The sequence below is a fragment of the Erpetoichthys calabaricus genome, chromosome 2 (assembly GCF_900747795.2).
Source record: "Erpetoichthys calabaricus chromosome 2, fErpCal1.3, whole genome shotgun sequence".
Classification (NCBI taxonomy): domain Eukaryota; kingdom Metazoa; phylum Chordata; class Cladistia; order Polypteriformes; family Polypteridae; genus Erpetoichthys; species Erpetoichthys calabaricus.
Window position 1 is genome coordinate 20,718,176 of NC_041395.2, and position 24,319 is coordinate 20,742,494.

A 24,319-nucleotide genomic window follows, 5' to 3' on the forward strand; every position below is an offset into this window, starting at 1 on the left:
AGCTGGAAAGGATTATAAGATAATTTCAAGGGGTTTAGATATTCGTTGGTCTGCAGTTGACAAATTGTGTGTAAATGGAGAACATTTAGAACTGAGCCTACTCTCCTTAGATGTTGGTGCCCAGTCAAGATCACTCAAAAGGTACAACACAGAATGCACAGTGATTTAAAAATGAACCCTAGAGTAATATCTGAAGTAGGAACAGGTTAACGTCACTGTTCATGAGTCTACCATACACCTACTGTAATATTCAATAGGCATGGTGACCGTGACAGGACACTGAGGAGGAAGCCATTGCTTTCCAAAAAAAAAAAAAATTGCAGCATACCTGAAGTTTGACCAAAACTATCTTGATTCTCTGTACAAAATGTTTTGTGGACTGATGAAACTAAGGTTGAATTGTTTTTGTTCCAACCCAATTGCTTAATAAGAAGCACTTATTGCTCTAGAAACACGTCTGCTTCATTTTAGTTATCTCCCTCATTAAGATTTTGAACCCTTATTGCTTATTTAAGTCTTAAACAGCTGCATTCTCGGTTTTTAATTGCTCCTTATTAGCAAGAAGATGCAAATGACAAAAGAAACCAGCAGTTATCCATTTTGCTTGTTACCCTTTACACCTGTGTGTATTTATCGTGCACTATTTGGTTTAATTAAATACTTGGAAGGAAACAGAAGGGAAAAAAGTGAAGGATTGAGAATTACCCATCCGTTTTACACTTCAAAGTATTTGGATGATATCCTTAGAATGGAAAAAAAATCTAGGATATGAGAATGACTTGACATAGCAGAGTTAAAGCACTAACAAGCCATGAAATGTAATTATTGGCAAGGATTGTTTTCTAATTAAGCAACTGGGTTGGAACAAAAACCCGCGGCCACTGCAGCCCTCCAGGAATGACTTTGCCCACCCCTGATCTAAGCTGAAGGCAGTGGTATCAAGTCAGTTGAGGGGTGGTGTGTGTCAGGACTCTAGCAGTAGCATGATGAATCTGTTGTAATCATGTGCTATGGGAGTTTTTTGGAAGTCCCATTTTATCAAACACCCGTTGTTGATTTCATAGGAATTTCCATTCAGATTATTGTGAGAAATGTGAGTTTGCAAATGATTTACTACACTTGATTAATTGATTATTGAGAAGCTTTGCTTTTTCTTGTGGAAACCGAGCAAACTAAATACCTTAAAAATGCATTGTCACTCCAAATACAAAATTACCTCTTCTGGCTGACCAGTGTAAATTTCTTTGTTTGTTTTTCATGATATTGACTAAGGTGGAAGTTCAGTGTTGAGTCATATCTTGAATCATTCAGATAGTTTCTCTTTCATTGTTTGACTGGCCGCTTCCACTTTGAAAGGTGTTTATGTGTAGTTTCCAACTGGAAAACACGTTTACCTCAGAAGCACGAAAAGTTCAATCATTGAGGAGCGACTTCAATTAATTATCCCACCCATGATCTGAATCAGAGTTATCATTTAGTATATTAATAAAAGATAAGGACATGTTTGCAAGACTTGTATCCCAGTGTCTATATGGGACTACAGAGATGTAGTGAACCAGATAGTGGCGGAATTATTAGATAAAAATTCTGCTTCCACTTGGGACTAGAATGCATGCTTTAAAGTGTCAATCAAATGCTGCATATGTTCTATAAAAATTACCAGATATCATATGGCAGAATATCCTGACAAATCCACTTTTTAGTTGTTTGAATTTTTTTCATCTTAGTTGTTTCTTCTATATTTGCAGGGAATGTCAGGTTAGTTTGCCCTTTAACAGTGGTATACAAGTTACTCCTTAGACCAGGGTGAGCAACACCAGTCCTGATGGACCGCAGTGGCTGCAGGTTTTTGTTAAAACCTAGTTGCTTAATTAGAAACCAAGTGCTTCACATATACAGGTGCATCTCAATAAATTAGAATATCATCAAAAAGTTAATTTATTTCGGCAATTAATTTCAAAAAGTGAAACACATAGATTCATTAGACAGATAGATAGATAGATAGATACATACTTTATTAATCCCAAGGGGAAATTCACATACTCCAGCAGCAGCAGCATACTGATAAAGACAATATTAAATTAAAGAGTGATAACAATGCAGGTATACAGACAGACAATATCTTTGTATAATGTTAACGTTTACCCCCTCCACCCGGGTGGAATTGAAGTCTCGCATAGTTTGGGGGAGGAACGATCTCTTCAGTCTGTCAGTGGACTGTGGATGTTGAAGGACGCCAGCCTTCTAAGGAAGTATAGTCGGCTCTGTCCTCTCTTGCACAGAGCATCAGTATTAGCAGTCCAGTCCAGTTTATCATCCAGCTGCACTCCCAGGTATTTATAGGTCTGTACCCTCTGCACACAGTCACCTCTGATGATCACAGGGTCCATGAGGGGCCTGGGCCTCCTAAAATACACTAACAGCTCTTTGGTTTTGCTGGTGTTCAGTTGTAGGTGGTTTGAGTCGCACCATTTAACAAAGTCCTTGATTAGGTTCCTGTACTCCTCCTCCTGCCCACTCCTGATGCAGCCCACGATGGCAGTGTCGTCAGCGAACTTTTGCACGTGGCAGGACTCCGAGTTGCATTGGAAGTCCGATGTATATAGGCTGAACAGGACCGGAGAAAGTACAGTCCCCTGCGGCGCTCCTGTGTTGCTGACCACAATGCCAGACCTGCAGTTCCCTAGACGCACATACTGAGGTCTGTCTTTAAGATAGTCCACGATCCATGCCACCAGGTATGAATTTTCTCCCATCTCTGTCAGCTTGACCCTAAGGAGCAGAGGTTGGATGGTGCTGAAGGCGCTAGGGAAGTCCAGAAACATAATTCTTACTGCACCACTGCCTCTGTCCAAGTGGGAGAGGGATCAGTGTAGCATGTAGAGTTACGCACAGAGTGATATGTTTCAAATGTCCACTCAGCTAATTAACCCAAAACACCTGCAAAAGTGTGCCGAGCCTTTAAATGGCTCAGTAGGCTACACAATCATGTGGAAGACTGCTGACTTGACAGTGGTTCAGAAGACAGTCATTGACACCCTCCACAAGGAAGGTAAGCCACAAAAGGTCATTGTTAAAGAAGCTGGCTGTTCACCGAGTGCTGTATCCAAATATATTAATGGAAAATTGAGTGGAAGGAGAAAATGTGACAGCAGAAAAGGTGCACAAGCAACATGCCCAAGGAGTGGACTGCGGCTGGAGTCAGTGCTTCAAGAGCCAGCACACACAGACATATCCGAGATATGGGCTACAACTGTCACAGCATCCCTTGTGTCAAGCTGCTCCAGAACCAGGGACAACGTCAGAAGCGCCTTGCCTGGGCTAAGGAGAAAACGGACTGCACTGTTGCTCAGTGGTCCAAAGTCCTCTTTTCAGATGAAAGTAAATTTTGCAATTCATTTGGAAATCAAAGGTCCCAGAGTCTGGAGGAAGAGTGGAGAGGCACAGAGTCCAGGTTGCTTAAGGTCCAGTCTGAAGTTTCCAGAGTCAGTAATGATTTGGGGTGCCATGTCATCTGCCGGTGTTGGTCCACTGTGTTTTATCAAGTCCAAAGTCATTGCAGCTGTCTACCAGGAAATTTTAGAGCACGTCATGCTTCCCTTTGCCGACAAGCTTTATGGAGATGCTGATTTCATTTTCCAGCAGACTTGGCACCTGCTCACACTGCCAAAAGTACCAATACCTGGTTTAATGATCATAGTATCACTGTGCTTGATTGACCAGCATACTTGCCAGACCTAAACCCCATAGAGAATCTGTCAAGAGGAAGATGAGAGACACCAGACCCAAAAATGCAGGCGAGCTGAAGGCCGCGATCAAAGCATCCTGGGCTTCCATAACACCTCAGCAGTGGCACAAACTGATTGCCTCCATGCCACGCTGCATTAATGCAGTAATTCATGCAAATGGAGCTCCGACCTAGTATTGAGTGTATACATGGATGTACTTTTCAGTATTAAAAATAATTTTTTTAATTGGTCTTATGTAATATTCTAATTTTGTGAGATACTGAATTTTGAGTTTTCAATACCTGTAGGCCATAATCAGCAAAGTGAAAAGAAATAAATGCTTGAAATATATCACTCTGTGTAGTGAATCTAGATAATATGAGTAACTTTTTGAATTGAATTACTGAAATTTGTACAATCGATACATGTTAGTGTTGGATCTGTGCAGGAATTTTGACTTCAGTATCAATACCAGTTTTCCAACCTTAACACTGCTATACCAAAACAGTTCCAAAGTAAATAATGGATAACTCCAAAACCTTCCTGTCTTATTCTAACCTCCCTGGTGTGCTGCACTATGCAGTGCTCCCCTCTGTCATGCCGAAGCAGTAAGGTGATGTTGGGTTTCCCCTGTGAAGTGATGATTGCGTTGGAGCAAGCAATTGGTCTCTCCTGTGAAGCCCTGATCATGTCAAAGCAGTACGGGGTTCCCCCTTGAAATTCCTATTGCATTGAGGTGTGTGGTTTTGTTTCGTGAAGTCTATGAAAAGGACATTTTTTCCACAACTGCAGTTTTTGTGTGTTTTTGGGGAGTGGGGATTGAGAGGAAGCCTAATGTTTATTTTCAGTACTGAAAATCTTGAAATTCTAGTACCGTTCCATATTAAATTCTAGGTTTTTTGGTGCTTTTCCAGTACTGGTATACAACATAAGCATAATTAAAACTTAGATGCATATATAAAACCAGTTATTAAAAAGGCTCATAAAAATGACAAACATCACACTGGTCTACAAGCATTTTGCTACTGGGATTCTTTCACCTGTACTTTCATAAATTTTACTTGCTGACTCCAAATCTGAAAACCGTTTTCGTCCAGCACGTCCCATTTTTTAGTTATGATGTTCCAGGTCTTGGACAACTAGGGTGACTGGACAGTAAAGGTAATGCATTTCAGCATTTAAGAAATAAGTTTGGTCTCGAGAAAAGTGAAGCCAAAGGTGTTTTTGTTGGTCCTGAAATCCGTGAACTGATGCTTGACGATGAGTTCAAAAAGAAACTGAAGCCAACTGAATCAGCGCCCTCATTGTCCAGCGCGGGTTGTCCAGAATTTCCTTGACAAGCACAGAGCAGAGAATTATACTGAGCTTGTGGAGAACCTGCTGAAAGTATATTAGCTTACAGGAGCCAGAATGTCACTGAAGACGCATTTTTTACATTCTCATCTCAACTTTTTTCCAACAAATCTAAGTGATGTCAGTGATGAGTATGGGGAAAGATTTTGTCAAGATATAAAGGTGATGGAAAACTGATATCGAGGAAAATTCACTCCGAGCATGATGGGCGACTACTGTTGGTTCTGGCAAAGAGAGACGGATGTGCAGTACAAGTGCAAAAGTGAGGGCCCTCCAACATTTTTGGGCACTCTGACCTCCCTTTTATATTGAGGTAAATTGACATAAATATACTTTAACGTGTCTCTGGTATCATGTTCTGGTTTGTTTTCTGAATAAACACATCAAAAGAATTTTGGTGGGACATAGTCCAAACTCCAGATATCGTGTTGATATATTGATATTCAAAAATGTCAAAACGTCATTGATGTGTATTTCAAAAACCTGACATGCTAGCTTAATTCCGATTTCATATATGAAATCAGTGTAAAAAACGTAATAAAGAGCTACTCTGAAGTTCCCAGAAGCAAACAAAAAATATTTTTTTGTAGACTAGTGAGCTAGAGCATCTTAAATAAGACTTAAAATTAACCAAATTCATGTTAATAAAATGTCTTCACAACTTTTTTTAAAATTATTTGTAATGATCTCGGAGTGCAGGGCCAGAAGAAGTGAATTCAAGAGTCTTTAAGGTACCACTCAACAGTCCGATCTTTAATCGAGTCCTGGGGTTAGTCTGTAGACCCTGACCAGAGGACCTACAGGTTTTGTTTTCAAAAAAAAAAGATTTTTTTTTCTCCGCTATCCACCCTGGCCGACTGACTGTCATTTAGAGACTTAAAAAAATTATGTGTTTAAGGACTCTATTTCACTTGATTATATATCTATCTTATGTAAGAATGCATTATTTATATTTTGTGTACTATTTATGCATTATTATTCTTTAATTTGTTTTTCCTTGCATGTAACAACTTCTTTGACATCTGGTAAAGAACTTTGAGCTACATCCTTTGTATGAAAATGTGCTATAGCCATAAATGATATTGTTGCCTAAGAGATTGACTCAGAAAGTGAGGATGGAGAAGTTCCACCACATATTTGGGCCCTTGGCCATGCCTGGCACGATATTTAAGGGCAAGAATTTGAAAATGAATTCTAAAATTAATTGGAAGCCAAAGTAATGCCATTAACAACAGGAGTAATATGGGACCTTCTGCTTCTTCCAGTTAAAAGCTTTACAGCAGCATTTCAGACTGATTGAAGATGGTCCAGCAATGAATTGCAATTGTTTGGATAAGTAAAAAGTCTATTACAAAAGTCAAAGTGAGGGGAAAGAAAAACATAAATAAGAATCTCCAGTTCAGCCTTAGACCCAGTTTCCTTCAATTTGGCAATATTTCTTAAAGGGAAAAACATAAGTTAGTCAATGATTTAACATGTGGATCAAAACTCAGGGAACTGGTCAAAAATAACACCCACATTATGAAATTTAGGGAAAAGGTTCCAAGCCTCTGCATAATCTTAAGTAAGGAATTTTATGGACCAGCATCCTTGAATATCCTCTTTAATAGTTTCTAAATTAGGTAGTTGAAGAATGGACTGTTTATTACATGGGGAAATCAAGCTTTTGATGGTATGTAGCTTTTTAATAGTGTTTTAGTGATGTTTAAGGAAATTGGTTGAGGATTTTGTGATGCACTGGGAATACAATATTTTTTTCCATTTAAATAATAATGACTAGTTTACTGATATCTGCTTTTGGTTTTCTGACAAGTTTCCACGAGCAGGTTACAATTTAAGAACAGGGGGTGACAGTATAAAGATATATTGGTTTCTATCATCCTTGGTTCTACCTAACTCCTCTTGACCTCCTATTTCCTCCTGGTTGTGGCAATTATACATGTATCTTTTTGTTTTCTGCTAGTTTATTTTCTATTACTATAGTGTCTCATTTGATTCCTTAATATTATACAAGTGTTGGCTATCAAGTTCAAATTGGTACTAGAATAGTGTACTGGGTCTGTCATAAAGCATGTTATACATAGTAAACATATGAATATTTCTCTTCATAAATAGCTAAATTATGAAGGCATTAAACCAAACTGCAATTTATAACAAATACTCTATATGTACCAATTTTTCCCCTCCTAACCCGAGAGATACTCTTTGTTCCTTTGGGCAATTAGTTTAGAATTTTGCTTTGCATAAGTGATTGAGCAGTCCTAAAATGGAGTCATCTTACTAGATCAAAAAAATCTTGGAAAATATGAGTTATCCGTCAATATTGTGGTAGCAGTTGAAAGAAACTGACTGTCCTTTAATTTAAATAGTGTGGTTTAATTCAAACGTCAGAAGATGCAAACTGCAATTTCCTCTTTAGTGTCTGCTCTTTGGGATTGCTAAGCACATAAAAGCCCAACTTTGTATATTGAAGCCTGTAAACTTTCTTCTTTGTTGCACCCTTTTGTGTACTGTAGGCCACCATTCCATACTCTTCTCTTCATTTGTTCCCTCAGATATGTATCTCCCAAGTAGTATACACCCTTAACTGTAAATGCCAAAAAAGAGCCCAGTTTGGAGATGCTGATTAAGTACTGAGCACTAAAACTTTATTTAAAAAATAACCCCATAGTGTGCAGTAGAGTTGTCCAATCAGCCAAAAAATAAGGTTTGCATATTCAAAATTAAAGTGAAATATTAGAATATTTTTGAACTTAGGATATCGATTCTAGGCATAATATGTATGTTTATATGTGCTTTTTTATGCTTTATTTTTATGGTAATGGCTGCACTGGTTGCCACAACAAGATCAAACGGCAACAGCAAAAAAAAAAAAAAAAAAAAATCACAGTGGTACTTGGGCAACTGTTTTAAATGTAAGAGAGTGTGGGGTGCTTTGCCCCCTGCTTGCTTTGTTCGCCAACCCCCCTGGCCTGTGCTACGCACCAGCCACTTGGCGTCTCTGCCACTTGCATATATGGATTTCACTTTCACCAAACAACAGATCTTTTAATTCTTGCAGATATGCCTCTTCAATGGGATGAAACACTACTTTTCCCTGATGGCAACACGTATTAGACGTTCTACAAGTCTCCAACTTAAAGTTTAAATCCGAACAATACATTCAATCTCTTTTCGCTGTTCTGTTATTTCACCAAGTAATAATTTGTTTGTTTGTGCTAATGCAATCTTTAGTACTTTCATTATCTGTAACCAGCTCTGCATGTGTACCATGCCAACGTTTTTGAATTCTTTACGATATCCTACTTTGTCATCTACTCTTTGTCTTTTGTTTCTGGCCCCGGGCGTGGTTAAATCTTTTGGCACAAAGTCTCGTCTAGTGGGACGTGAAAGTATCTCTCTGAAAAAGTCATCTCACATCCCAGGCTAAAAAGTCTCATCTCGTTCCGTCCCAGGATTTTTTTATTATAATATAATAAAATTCCAAGTAGCTGCACCCTATAAAAGGGAAGCTTCTGCAGCAATGCGTTGTTTTCAGTCTAGTACTAGGAGTGTAAGTACTAAACTGCTTTTGGGTACGAAAACATTGTCCCTCACCACTGATGTTCAACTGTCCTCTACTCTCACAGCAGATCATAAAGTGTTGCATAGTTTACTGTCAAATAATGCAAAGAGTACGCGACACGTGTTTCGCCCTAATTCTGGTAAACTATGCAACATTCTATGATCTGCTTCTCGCAACTGAAGAGGGCACCGTGGCGGATGTTTGCCGACTTGCAGACCAACCACAAGCGTTACCTAGTAGGTAACCACCCATACAATCAGATTGTGATTCAGACTATGAATGTCAAGAATGTAATTACCCCGATCTACATGCTGTCAAATAAACTAACCACACGCCCTGGCGCAACATAAAGAGGCTTCGTCTTGGACGCTGACGTCTGAGGGGCGATCCCCGAGAGGGGGTGCAGTGAGTGTGTACGCCTGATGAGCCCAGAATTAGGGCGAAACACGTGTTGCGTACTCTTTGCATTATTTGACAGTAAACTATGCAATATTTATATGTGTATATGTGTTTTTTTTTTTTTGTTGTTTTTTTGGATAATAATGTAGTGAAGTGGTGCCAGCGGCTAGCCATTCAAAATGAACAAAAAGCTCTTTGTGGAAGTGACATACAAAAACTGAGCAGTAAACTACTGCAGCTTTGCATTGTGTGTCTGGAGTTAACTCAATGTTGAAATTAGTGAAGGTAAACCAAACAACCTTTTTTTTTTATTTTTTATTTTCTTCATTCGAATGTCAGCTTTTGCCTTCGAATAACACTTTTTAAAAATAATCTTGAATTATATTTGAGTAGTGACATTCAATCTGTTAGCCCTAGCATGCACCCTTGTTCCTTAGTAAATAGTACATGTGGCTTGCCAAACTCTGAATGGTGGCTGTACGCTTACTAGCAAACTAGCCCAATAAATAATTGTTTGTTTGATTTTGCCTGTTAGTGACTACTTAACCAATAAATGAAATTCCAGTATACAAGCTAAAATCTTCCTCTATACACTTAGGTGGTGTGTGGTGTATGCAATTTAGAGAACAGTGTGATGTTTGTCTTGTGGCACAGTACTTGAACACTTTCAGAACCTCCTTCCAGAAATACAGATAGAGATAAGTGGACATGGAATGTATTGCTGAAGTAAAAGTAAGAAACTTTAATTACACAATTAATGTGAATTGAATATGAAAGGAATGAATAAAAAATGATGGCAATATTTCTCACAATTATCACCTAGAGTTAAAGAAAAGGTCATTTCCTAAAGCTGGACTTTAAACTGAACTCATCGTACTGCCTTTAAATTGAGATTTCTAATGACTACAGACCAGTGTCATTTATGTGTCACATCATGAAGACCTTTGAGAGACCTGGACCCACTGCAGTTCGCCTATGGGACAAAGACGAGACTAAGCTCCACATGTGTTATTGTCACCTGGACAAAGATGGCAGCACTGTGAGAATTATGTTTTTTGATTGCTACAACACCTTCAGTACCATCCCTCTTAAGGGATAAACTCAGAGATATGCATGTGGATGAGCCTATGGTGTCCTGGATAATGAAATATCTGTCAGTCAGACCGCAGTTTGTGAGACTCAAGGACTGTGTGAGCAACACTGGAGCACCACAACGAACAGGCCTGTCCACTTTACTCTTCACTCTGTAAACCTCCAACTATAAATATACTGTAGCAGCAGGTCATGTCACTTGCAGGAATTCTTTGATGATTCTGCAGTTATGGGGTTGTATTGATAAGGGGGATGAGACTCAGGAGAGGAGTCAAGTGGAAAAGTTTGTTTCTTGGTGCAAAGAGAATTGTCTGCATCTTAACATCAACAAAACTGAGGAACTGGTTATTGACTTTTGCCACACCAGAGAACCTCAACATCCGGTGACTATTCAGGGAGTGGATATAGATACGGTCCACGTTAATGACAGGTGGGACTGATCTTTGAACACAGGAACTACAGTATATAAGAGAGGGCAGAGCAGGCTATTTTTCATTAGGAGACTGTGCTCATTTAATGTGGGAAGTGACATCCTTCATATCTTCTATAACTCTGTGATTGTCATTGTGATTTTCTACGCTGTGGTATGCTGGGCTGGTAACATCACTTCAAGAGAGGCCAACCGAATCAACAGGCTAAAAAGGCAAGCTCAGTTATAGGTTGCACTCTGATTCCCCCTGGAGGTTGTACAAATGGAAAGAACTAAAACAAAACTTGAGTGCCATTATGAACAATTCTGCACATCTTCTCTGTCACACACTAACACCGAGGATTTTCAGCCAACCAATTAGTCTGCAGAAGTGTGTCAGGAAACACTATAGGGGTTCCTTTGTACCAACGGCAATACGTCTGCATAATGCCTCACTGTGACTCTGCCAGCCAAGTCGGAAGTTTTCTTTCTTTTTAATATTCATACTTTATATATTCTGGTGTGTGTTCAGACCAAAGTGTTTGAGTGTATTTATTTCATTACTTACTCTTTATGCTTTTATTTATTTAAACTGCTTCTCTAAAAAATCCAGATTTTCCTCTGGGGACAAATAAAGTTGTCTCATATCATGTGATGGAGTCCAAGGATAGATGGATATATAGTACAACAGCGACTGCACTTTCTGAGAGTGCTCGGGGGGGGAAAACAACTGGTACAAAAATCGTTGGTACGCCGGATAAAAGGAAACAGACAAGAAGGCTCTCTAGAGCGTCATAAACACAGCACAAAAAAATGACAGACTGTTGTCTGCCCTCTCCTAAAGATATTGCCTACTCTTGCTCTCTCAACAGAGCCACAAACATCATTATGGATCCTTCATATCCTGGTCACCACCTGTTTCAACTGTTGCCCTCTGGTCATTGTTATAGATCTTTGATAGATAGATAGAAACCGCTTTCTGAATCTATCTATCTATTGGCCATAAATGCATAAAATAAGCAAATTAAGGCAGTTTAAATAATACTCGTACATACTGCTGCTGCTCTCATGGAGCTATTCCCCAGTAAAATGGTATTATATATTGTATTACTATTGGTTTATTTCTTATTTTATCTAATTTCATTTTAAGTATATTTTTACATATAATATTACTTTTTTTTATTCTTGTTTATATTATGTGTTGTAGCATTGGTCTGTTTTTCACAAAAGTAGCATTGTTTTTCTTTTGTACCAAGCTGGAGCAGTGCTTGTAATTTCGTTGTAAATTATTTTACAATGACAATAAAGGCTTTCTGTTCTATTTTATTGTTCTTTCTGCTGCAATATATTCATTTTGACTACTGCATCACTATGTGGCATAACTGCAGGAATAGATCACACAATGCCCATCTAAAAACTGGGTTGGGACAGGACCCAACATTTTCTGTAATCAGTCAACTGCATAGGAGTAGGGTGTAGTTATCAACTATGCCAGTAAGTATTGTAGGCCTATAGTCTTGTTAATCAGTATGCCAAGTGGTGGTGTTGCTTTGCACCCCTCGAATTTGCCAGATCTCACTCCCTGTGACTTTTTTTTTTCCTTAAAATTAAAATTGAGACTGAAGGAAAGACAATTTGCTAAAGTCAGGATAAAAGGCAGGAGGCTCTAAATTAACAAAAGATGTGTCCATAAAATGTTTGCAGAAATTGATGAAGTACAGGGACAAGTGGATTGCATCTCAAGTGGAGTGTTTTGTCGGTGACTAAATTGGAATTTTTTGCTGTAAGTTTTGTTTTTTTTTTTTTTTTTCCAACAATTCTGGGAAGTTTTGATTCCTCTGTAGTTTGTACTAGGTGTTAAAACACTGAGGCTATACCTGTATTCTGACATGACATTTATATTTCCAATTAGACAGTAATGTTAACTTTCTTTAGTTTTTCTTTTTAGACATGCAGTGAGACTTTGTGAGACAGCAGCCTCGCAAAAAGAGTATATTAGCCATACAACTTGCAAGGGTTTACAGTAAATTTACATTTTTGAAGTACATTTATAGCTTTACTAGGGGGTTCCCCCCGCTCGCTTCACTCGCCAGCCACTTCGCGTCTCTGCCGCTCGTGTTGTGAAGAGGGGAGCTGAACGCACCCCAAGGAGACACGTTCGCTCCTCTGAAATATCCTCTTAAATGGTGATACAGTACAATGGGAAAGTTTTTTGTTTTTGTTTTTTTAACCTCCTCTTTGCTCGATCAGCTGCTGGTTTGCTGCTGCTGTGGTGCCGCGTGATCTGTGCGACGCTTCGAACATTTAAAAGCCTGTACAGCAGCTGTCCTATTTTTATTTCCGGCCCCAGGCGTGGTAAAATCTTTAGGCACAAATTCTTGTCTCGCGGGACGTGAGTTCGTGATACTTTTTAGCTTATTATTTAAAAACGGAGTAAGAATCTGAAAATCTAACAACATCACATTAAATTCTGAAAAGAATAATACCAAACATATATATGTAGGTTTTAAAATAAGCGTGACAAAAAAGTGACATTAAAAACGTCACCATTGCACTTTTAGGCTTAGGCTTTTATATATGTACCAGTAACGGCGCACTGCACAATAACGTGCAGTGAATACACTTGACTTGAGCGTTCATAGTTTTCATCCTCTTTCTCTGTACGTTTACCATTCGTTTGCTCACAGGCTGATGCGCTTGCTGTTTCCTGAGCAGCTCCTCTTTTCTCCACCCTAGCAGCCCACTGCTTCTCTTCTTCCGTAGGCATCTTTTCGCGTTAAAACTGATTAAGTCAGTGTTTGTGTTGCAATTATAGTACGTTTTTCTTAATTTTTCACTTAAGCTGGCACTTAAATCTTCAATCTGCCTCAAGAATGATTTAAGATATGAAGAGATAGGGGAAGTGACCGCAAAGGTGGCAGGGAATGAGAACAGTGCACGTACGCATGCTTCACGCTGCCAAGAGTTGATTCTACAATAAAATAAAGAGTAATTAAAATCATCACCCCGAAAGCGGATAGTAGATGTCATGTAGTATATGTGTACCAATAGATGAAACAGCTTGCGAGCTACAGGTGATTTAAAATCCTGGACAGACAAATGAACAGCCACGTTAGCGTTTTATATACACACACATACATTTCAGGGGCTCAAAAGTAATTGGACAAATTAAATAACTGGAAATAAAATGTTGCATTTCTAATACTTGGTTGAAAACCCTTTGCTGGCAATGACAGCCTGAAGTCTTGAACTCATGGACATCACCAGATGCTGGGTTTCCTCCTTTTTAATGCTCTGCCAGGCCTTTACTGCAGCGGCTTTCAGTTGCTGTTTGTTTGTGGGCCTTTCTGTGTGAAGTTTAGTCTTCAACAAGTGAAATGCCTGCTCAATTGGGTTAAGATCAGGTGACTGACTTGGCCATTCAAGAATTTTCCACTTCTTTGCTTTAATAAACTCCTGGGTTGCTTTGACTGTATGTTTTGGGTCATTGTCCATCTGTATCTTGAAAATCCACCCAATCAATTTGACTGCATTTAGATGGATTTGAGCAGACAGTATGTCTCTGAACACTTCAGAATTCATTCGGCTGCTTCTGTCCTGTGTCACCTCATCAATAAACACTAGTGTCCCAGTGCCACTGGCAGCCATGCACGCCCAAGCCGTCACACTGCCTCTACTGTGTTTTACAGTTGATGTGGTATGCTTTGGATAATGAGCTGTTCCACGCCTTCTCCATACTTTTTTCTTGCCATCATTCTGGTAGAGGTTGATCTTGGTTTCATCTGTCCAAAGAATGTTTTTCCAGAACTGTGCTGGCTTTTTTAGATGTTCTTTAGCAAAGTCCAATCTAGCCTTTCTGTTCTTGAGGCTTATGAGTGGCTTGCACCTTGCAGTGCACCCTCTGTATTTACTTTCATGCAGTCTTCTCTTTATGGTAGACTTGGATATCGATACGCCGACCCCCTGGAGAGTGCTGTTCACTTGGTTGGCTGTTGTGAAGGGGTTTCTCTTCACCATGGAAATGATTCTGCGATCATCCACCACTGTTGTCTTCTGTGGATGTCCAGGTCTTTTTGCGTTGCGGAGTTCACCAGTGCTTGCTTTCTTTCTCAGGATGTACCAAACTGTAGATTTTGCCACTCGTAATATTGTAGCAATTTCTCGGATGGGTTTTTTTTTTTCTGTTTTCGCAGCTTAAGGATGGCTTCTTTCACCTGCATGGAGAGCTCCTTTGACCGCATGTTGTCTGTTCACAGCAAAATCTTCCACATGCAAGCACCACACCTCAAATGAACTGCAGGCCTTTTATCTGCTTAATTGATAATGACATAACGACGGACTTGCCCACACCTGCCCATGAAATAGCCTTTGAGTCAATTGTCCAATTACTTTTGAGCCCCTGAAATGAAGGGATTGTGTTAAAAAAATACTTTAGTTGCCTCACATTTTTATGCAATCGTTTTGTTCACCCCACTGAATTAAAGCTGAAAGTCTGCACTTCAACTGCATCGGAGTTGTTTCATTTAAAATTCATTGTGGTAATGTACAGAACCAAAATTAGAAAAAAGTTGTCTCTGTCCAAATATTTATGGACCTGTATATGTGTGTGTATATATATATATATATATATATATATATATATATATATATATATATAATATGTATGTATGCATGCATATGTGTGAATATGTGTATGTGTGTGTGTGTGTGTGTGTGTGTACAGTAATCCCTCCTCGTGGGGGTTACGTTCCAGAGCAGCCCGCGAAGTAGAAACCATATGTTTATATGGTTATTTTTATATATTTTAAGTCCTTATAAACTCTCCCACATGGTTTAGAAATATTCCCCGTACAGTTATACAGCATAAACCCTTTATATTCTCTTAGTTATTAGGTAAGATTCGTTGAAATTATGTATGTAAACACAGTTTATATACTACAGTACTCACAAACATACGTATCATATATCATTGAGGAGTTTTATTTAATACGTAACAGTTTTAAACATATTGTAATTGAGTAGGTGATATAAAAATACGTGAAAAATCTAACATGTAAATGCTGTACATAAAACCAAAATGCTATTTTAAAGAAACTGTAGAGTGTCTCCGATATCACATTTGTTACAGCCAGGCCACCGGCAATAAATACCTACAATGCAAAAAAAAAAATGCAATGCAAAAAATTGTATAAAATGTGTGCACAGTTACAATAAACGTACATACATGTACTGTACTAAGTACGTAGAAAAATAGTTTTGGGTACTCACCAACTTGTCAGATAACGATGACATTTACTGCACTGTCACAGCTGTTGTAAAGGAGCCTCTTCACGCGACTGTGTAGCAGTGCTGTCGTCTTCTTCCACTGAAGGCGTACTAGGCAGTGTTTTACGTGTAAGGAACATCGTGATGGGCAGTTGCTGGCGCTGCTTTTTCATTTGTGTAAAGAGGTTCCTATACACTTCCGTGGCGCTGTCAAGAGCATTTTTAAATTGCAGAGAACGAATCATTTGCGGGTCCCATTCTTCAACGGATGTCTGCATATCTTTTGCCATTCGTAGAATGGTCGCGAGACGCTCGAGAGTTAGGCCTGCGTCTTCTACCTCTCCCGGGTCGTCTTGATCTTCCTCCTCGCTCGCTGACTTGGTCATCTCGGCCAAATCTTCATCGCTGAGCAGCTCGGAGTGGGCATCGAGCAGCTCATTGATGTCATCACTGGTCATGTCGTTGAATCCCTCTCCTCCTAGCAGTTTTTCCAGCGTGACTGCCTTGTCAACCGCTGAGTCATGAATTTCTTCTGCAGAAAAGCCCTTGTTTTCGCGCACAATTTCTGGCCACAATTTCTTCCAGCAGGCATTAACCGTGTCTTCTTTCATATCATTAAGGGCCTTATGCACGTTCACCATACACGATGTGATCATGTACTTATGCCAGTACTCCTTCAGGGAAAAGTCATCATCCGTGTCCATTGCCTCGACCATGTGTTGCAGGCTGTTCCTTGTGTACAATGCCTTGAAAGCCCGGATAACTCCTTGATCTATTGGCTGAATCAGTGATGTTGTATTTGGTGGCAAGAACTCAATTTTTACACCTCGGTAGGATAGATCCAAGGGATGACCTCCAGCATTGTCCAGAAGTAAAAGGACTTTGAAATCCAGCCCTTTATCTGCCAGATAGATCTTTACTTCCGGGATGAAACATTGGTGAAACCAATCCGACGTTAGGTGTTTCGTAATCCACGCCTTCGGGTTGTGCATCCATTACACAGGCAGCAGGTTTTTATTCTTATTTTTCAGGGCTCGGGGTTTTTGGACTTATAAATGAGCCCAGGCTTTATCATAAAGCCCGCAGCATTGGCGCACATGACCAGCGTGATGCGATCTTTGTGTGCCTTAAACCCCGGGGCTTTTGCCTCTTCCTTCGTGATAAAAGTACGAGACGGCATCCGCTTCCAAAATAGGGCCATCTCATCCATATTAAACACGGTTTCAGGCTGATATCCGCCTTCCTTAATAATCGTCTTGAACGTGTCGGCGACAAATTTCTTGGCTGCGGCTTTGTCTGCGGAGGCAGCCTCTCCTTGCAGGTTAACACTGGCCAAGTTGAACCTTTTCTTAAATTTTTCAAACCAGCCCTTGCTGGCAGTAAATTCACGGCTCTCGCTGGGGGATTCAGCAGAAGTTCCAGGTCGAGGGTCATCATCGTCATCGTCTGGAGCATCTCCAGCATCCGCAAACCTATCATAAAGTTGCTTGGCCTTTTGTCGGATGATATTGGTGTCAACGGGGATGTTTTTCTTCCGGCAGTCTTCGATCCAAATCCCTAATGCAGATTCCATCCGGACTACCGCCTTACTACGTCCACTTACACTTTGTTTCACCTCCTGGTTAAAGGACACTGCAGCCGTAGATCGTATGTTCTTTTCCTCCTTCTTAATATAACGAACCGTGGACTCGTAGTGGCGTCCTACAGCGGCGTAGCTTTTCCCTTCCTTCAACATGTCCAACAATTTCACCTTTTCAGCAATTGTTAGCATCTTCCGTTGGCGCTTCGGCACGGCCCCAGTAGCAGGAGAAGATCGCTTTGTAGACATAACGAAGAGCTTGACTACAGTACGCACAAAGCAAAACGTTGATGCTGAATGAGTGAGATGAGATGAGATGCCGGCTTTAAGTGAAATCGAATTCTGCGCTCCCTGTCGCTGAGCCAGTCAGCACCCAGGAGCTTAACCGCGTCCTCTGATTGGGTAGCTTCTTAGCCATCCGCCAATAGCGTCCCTTGTTTGAAGTCAAATGCGTCACTTGTTTGAATTCAAATGGGCAAATCATGAGGAAGCGCACGTACTGTAGACCGCAGACATCCGCGAAGCAGTGAAAAATCCGCGATATACATTCACATATGCTTACATTTAAAATCCGCGATGGAGTGAAGCCGCGAAGGACGAAGCGCAATATAGCGAGGGATCACTGTGTGTGTGTATATATATATATATATATATATATATATATATATATATATATATATATATATATATATATATATAGTGCATCTGGAAAGTATTCCTAGCGCATCACTTTTTCCACATTTTGTTATGTTACAGTCTTATTCCAAAATGGATTAAATTCATTTTTTTCCTCAGAATTCTACACACAACACCCCATAATGACAATGTGAAAAAGTTTACTTGAGATTTTTGCAAATTTATTAAAAATAAAAAAACTGAGAAATCCCATGTCCATAAGTATTCACAGCCTTTGCTCAATACTTTGTCGATGCACCTTTGGCAGCAATTACAGCCTCAAGTCTTTTTGAATATGATGCCACAAGCTTGGCACACCAATCCTTGGCCAGTTTCACCCATTCCTCTTTGCAGCACCTCTCAAGCTCCATCAGGTTGGATGGGAAGCGTCGGTGCACAGCCATTTTACGATCTCTCCAGAGATGTTCAATCGGATTCAAGTCTGGGCACTGGCTGGGCCACTCAAGGACATTCACAGAGTTGTCCTGAAGCCACTCCTTTGATATCTTGGCTGTGTGCTTAGGGTCGTTGTCCTGCTGAAAGATGAACCGTCGCCCCAGTCTGAGGTCAAGAGCGCTCTGGAGCAGGTTTTCATCCAGGATGTCTCTGTACATTGCTGCAGTCATCTTTCCCTTTATCCTGACTAGTCTCCCAGTCCCCGCCGCTGAAAAACATCCCCACAGCATGACGCTGCCACCACCATGCTTCACTGTAGGGATGGTATTGGCCTGCTGATGAGCGGTGCCTGGTTTCCTCCAAACGTGACGCCTGGCATTCACACCAAAGAGTTCAATCTTTGTCTCATCAGACCAGAGAATTTTCTTTCTCATGGTCTGAGAGTCCTTCAGGTGCCTTTTGGCAAACTCCAGGCGGGCTGCCATGTGCCTTTTACTAAGGAGTGGCTTCCGTCTGGCCACTCTACCATACAGGCCGGATTGGTGGATTGCTGCAGAGATGGTTGTCCTTCTGGAAGGTTCTCCTCTCTCCACAGAGGACCTCTGGAGCTCTGACAGAGTGACCATTGTGTTCTTGGTCACCTCCCTAACTAAGGCCCTTCTCCCCCGATCGCTCAGTTTAGATGGCTGGCCAGCTCTAGGAAGAGTCGTGGTGGTTTCGAACTTCTTCCACTTATGGATGATGGATGCCACTGTGCTCATTGGGACCTTCAAAGCAGCAGAAATTTTTCTGTAACCTTCCCCAGATTTGTGCCTCGAGACAATCCTGTCTCGGAGGACTACAGACAGTTCCTTTGACTTCATGCTTGGTTTGTGCTCTGACATGAACTGTCAACTGTGGGACCTTATATGGACAGGTGTGTGCCTTTCCAAATCATGTCCAGTCAACTGAATTTACCACAGGTGGACTCCAGTTAAGCTGCAGAAACATCTCAAGGATGATCAGGGGAAACAGGATGCACCTGAGCTAAATTTTGAGCTTCACGGCAAAGGCTGTGAATACTTATGTACATGGGATTTCTCAAGTTTTTTATTTTTTAATAAATCTGCAAAAGTCTCAAGTAAACTTTTTTTCACGTTGTCATTATGGGGTGTTGTGTGTAGAATTCTGAGGAAAAAAATGAATTTAATCAATTTTGGAATAAGGCTGTAACATAACAAAATGTGTAAAAAGTGATGCACTGGGAATACTTTCCGGATGCAGTATATGTGTGTGTATATATATATATATATATATATGTATATGTATATATGTATATATGTATATGTATATATGTATATGTATATATGTATATGTATATGTATATATGTATATGTATATATATGTATATGTATATATATATATATATATGTATATATATATATATATATATATATATATATATATATATATATATATGTGTGTATATGTATGTATATATATGTGTGTGTATATATATATATATATATATATATATAAAATCCCTGTGTGCGTCCAGGTGTGTTCTGATGAAGTGCGCATGCGCGGGGCACAGTGAGTGTGCGATATTACTGTCAGAGAAAATTAGAGCCATTTTACGGAAATACAAACCAGTATTACTGCGAGAGGAAATTAAAGGTACACAATACAGTGATGCATATTACAGCCACATACAAGCCAGTATTACTGTCAGAGGAGATTAAAGGCATATTACCGACGCGCATGCCTGTATTGCTGCCAGAGAAAATTAAAGGTATATTACGGACGTACAAGCCAGCGGACGTACAAGACGGTATCCTTCAATAAGGGCGCGCACAGGCATCCTTCAATAAGGGCGCGCTAAACTCAATTGAGGTCGCTCTTTTGAAGCTCGCCTTTTTGTGCGCGCTGTTATTGAATAGAGCCATACAAGACAATATTACTGTCACAGAAAATTAAAGACACACAATACACGGCGGCAGCCCATGAAGAACGGTCAGCTCAGCAAGTAAACATCAACAAAAGAAAGGCTGAAAGAAAGAAAAATACGACCAACAAAAAGAATGAGGTCAAAGTCCCTTGCCATTTAATATAGACTGTTCCTACTAATGTTTATGCACTACTGTTCTAGCGCCCGTTATTGTAACGGGCTAAATGACTAGTGTGTGTGTGTATGTATATATATATATATATATATATATATATATATATATATATATATATATATATATATATATATATATATATATATATATATATATATATATACAGTATTCCCTCGCTACTTCGCGGTTCACTTTTCGCGGATTCACGACTTCGCGGGTTTTTAAATACAAGTGATTGCCCGCCTATCGCGGAAGTTATGTTCTAGACCCATCAGCAACAGGAGAAAATCCGCGATATAGAAAGACCATATAAATAAACATTTTTTATAGTTTAAGCCTTAAAATACCCATCCCACATGCTTCAAACACATGTAAACTTATAAAACACACTTTGTTAACACATATGATATGTGGATGTCGGGCTAAGGATATGAGTAACATCTCAGTATTATAAAACATTTTAACTTCACGCAAGACAAGACAGTGAGACGGGAAAATAGGTGATGTACACCTAAAAGCTTTTAAATTATTGACACGCAGAGTGACAAGCAGCACAAAGCCAGCACAAAGTCCACTTCTCTTTAGCATTCATTCAGCTCCCCACCCCCTTGACAATGCGAAGTGGCAGGAGCGTGCGCCTCCGGGGAGGGGGGGTGGGGGTTTGAGCGAACGTGCGTTCAGCCCTCACACACCCCCATTCCTCCTCCTCCTTCCGAACGCGCAGAGCGACAAGCACGCATTTTGGCAGAAGCAGCACAAAGTCCATTTCTGCTCAGCGTCACTTCAGCTGCCCCCCTTCACAAAGCGAGTGCAGACACATTGACGTCTGATCGCTGCGTGCAGTGTGCAGTGTTGGTCTGCGGTGTTTAAGAATGCAGAAAGTGTTTAAGAGCATAGGAAGTGTTTATAAGAGTGTGGGAAAGGTTAACGAGAGAGTGAGAAAGGTTTATAAGAGTGTGGGAAGGGTTTATAAAGCCTTAAAATATGTATAAATAATAAAATAAATATAGGTCGCTACTTCGCGGATTTTCACCTATCGCGGGGGGCTCTGGAACGTAACCCCCGCGATAGATGAGGGATTACTATATATATATATATATATATATATATATATATATATATATATAAAAAATGTCTGTATGTATGTGTATTTATATATGTATGTGTATATGTACAAAGGGGGACCCGGAAATATTTTTAAAACGTGTTTAATTTAATTTTCTGTACAAACTACAATTAGTCTCCTTCAAAGTACTCTCCATTGGCGGAAATACACTTATCTAACCGTTTGTTCCATTGTTCGAAACATTTTTTAAATTTGTCTGAAGTAATGCCCATTAATGCTCTGGTCGTTTCTTGTTTTACCTCTTCGACGTCAGCAAAACACCTTCTTTTCAAGTCTTTTTCCATCCGCGGGAACAAAAAGAAATCACACGGAGCTAAATCCGGTGAGTAGGGTGGGTGGTTCAGGGTTGTCATACTGTTTCTTGCTAAAAATTGGCGAATGCTGAGAGCAGTGTGAGATGGAGCGTTGTCATGATGAAAGAACCGATCGCCCGACTCCCACAAATCAGGGCGTTTCCTTCTCACACTGTTGCGCAACCTACTTTTACAAAAAAATTCACTGAACACAAGCACAACCTTCCAGACTGATGGCACTTGGCAGACTGACTTGTGAGGAGTGTAACTAGATCGCCCTAGCGGCCCAAACACGTACTACAAGTACCAACCTAACAACAACAAAATTACGGTTATTTTTGGGTCCCCTCTCATATATATAAAATAAGCAAATTAAGACAGTTTAAATAATACTCATATATACTGCTGCTGCTCTCATGGACATATTCCCCAGTGAAGTGGTATTATATGTTGTATTACTATTGGTTTAATTCTTATTTTATCTAATTTCATTTTAAGTATATTATTACATATAATATTACTTTTGATGTTTATTCTTGTTTGTATTTTGTGTTGCAGCATTGGTCTGTTTTTCACAAAAGTAGCATTGTTTTTATATATATGTATATTCTTTAAAGCTGAATATATATATATATATATATATATATATATATATATATATATAATAGAGAGAGAGAGAGAAAATGAATTAAATACATGTTCTTCTTTTCAGCTTTAAAGAATTAATTTTTTTTAAAGGAACAACAGCTTACCAACTTGCATGTTCTGCTGTTAGCACTTCTCCATGAAGTAAAGGTGACACCAGCTATTTAGAACATCCGTTCCACAGCTACACTTCTACCTGGGGGTACAAAGAATTGGTTTTGCCCAGCTGAAAGATCAGATTTATGAAGTCTCCTCCAATTTAGTGTCTCCTGTCATCAAGAGGCACATTGAACTCACCAAATACTACAGCACTAAACTTGTGACAGTCAATGGCATTGTTTTTAAAAGTGTTCGAAAGGTTAAAAATGGCATTGCAATTAAAGAAGTGATGGTGTATGAAGAACACAACATTGAATTTTGCATTATATCAGCAGCAAAATCTATAGCATATTGTTAGAGTGTCTGTTGCCCAAAATAACTACAATGAATACTGTACTAACCACACTGAAAGTGCCGTTTTAAAGCCATTACAACAAATAAAGTCTTTCATATTACAATTATTTTTCATTGTGGTTAATGTGTTGTTAAAAGACAAAATAAACCAGCATTTATAACAAACACAACCGTATAGGGGATGTACTAATGTTATTGCTGTGCCCTGGGCAAAGCATCCAGTCATTTTAAATGGAAATATTAAAAATCAGGTCCTAAATAATTCAATCATGCTTTAAGAAAAGGATGAACTGCCTAAACCGCAATCATTATGCCATTCTTGACTCTCTAGTGAGACTGTCATATTTGTTTCCACGCTATTCAAATATGTGTCGTGTGTAGTTTCACTGCTTTTGCTGCATTTTACTTATTGTGCTCATAGACATTTCATTTGGCCTTCATTTGAAAAATGTAATGGTGCTGAATACATGTTGGACGCTTTTCAGAATTAAGCCATTTATTTACTTGCAATCTGAAATAGTCTACAAATGCATTGCTTTTTCCCCATTGGACAAAAAGCTATGCCATTTCAAACTTTTTTTTTGTTTATTTATTTTCTTTAGGTTTTGCTGAAGCCTTTGAATGAAGAAACTTGCCATTTAATGATGGTTATCTTCCTGAATGGTTGACTATCACTTGCAAATGGAAGATATGGATGTCACAGAAAGTTTTCTGAATGAATGTACATGGAATTTGCAGGCTAACAATCATCCTGATGATACACTTTAAATCTTAATACTTTAAAGGAAAACGGGAGCCCTTAATCCTTGAAGCAGATGTGAATTTCGAAGAAGATTGAGGTTACTAATTCTGAAACAAACCAACTAACTAACCTGTCTATACTAGACTACTGACTTCTGGGATTTCCTGTTGGATAAGGTTTATTGTGAAGCATACATTCTGGAAATACGTCAATGACGGTATGTGTTTCACTTATACAAAATGTTTATTTTAACATTTGTCTGTTATATGTTATGAATATGGGCAATTCATCAAATACAGTTTAAAAATCAAAATGTAAAGGGAATTTGAAAATTACAGGGAGAAACTGACATAGTACAACACGTTTGTAATGGCTTATGTGTAGTTGGAACACGCATAGCACAGTGTTCTACCATTAGTCTAGTTGAAGCCAAGGTTAAAAGAAGATGGATGCTCTAATGTGGGATTGTACCATTGTTGAACAATGCGCCGTAGTGG

General features: G+C 39.4%; 1 protein-coding gene across 3 annotated transcripts in view; it reads left to right on the forward strand.

Moving 5' to 3' along the window:
- Positions 1–24,319, forward strand: part of traf6 (TNF receptor-associated factor 6) — an 89,028-nt gene that overhangs the window by 22,375 nt on the left and 42,334 nt on the right. For 2 of the 3 annotated variants that reach the window (XM_028793500.2, XM_028793501.2), the window contains exon 2: positions 23,683–24,039. The gene's annotated coding sequence lies outside the window, so the exon portion shown is untranslated. Of the gene's footprint in view, positions 1–9,623; positions 9,778–23,682; positions 24,040–24,319 lie in introns of those variants that run through there. The other variant, XM_028793502.2, reaches the window with a different exon arrangement.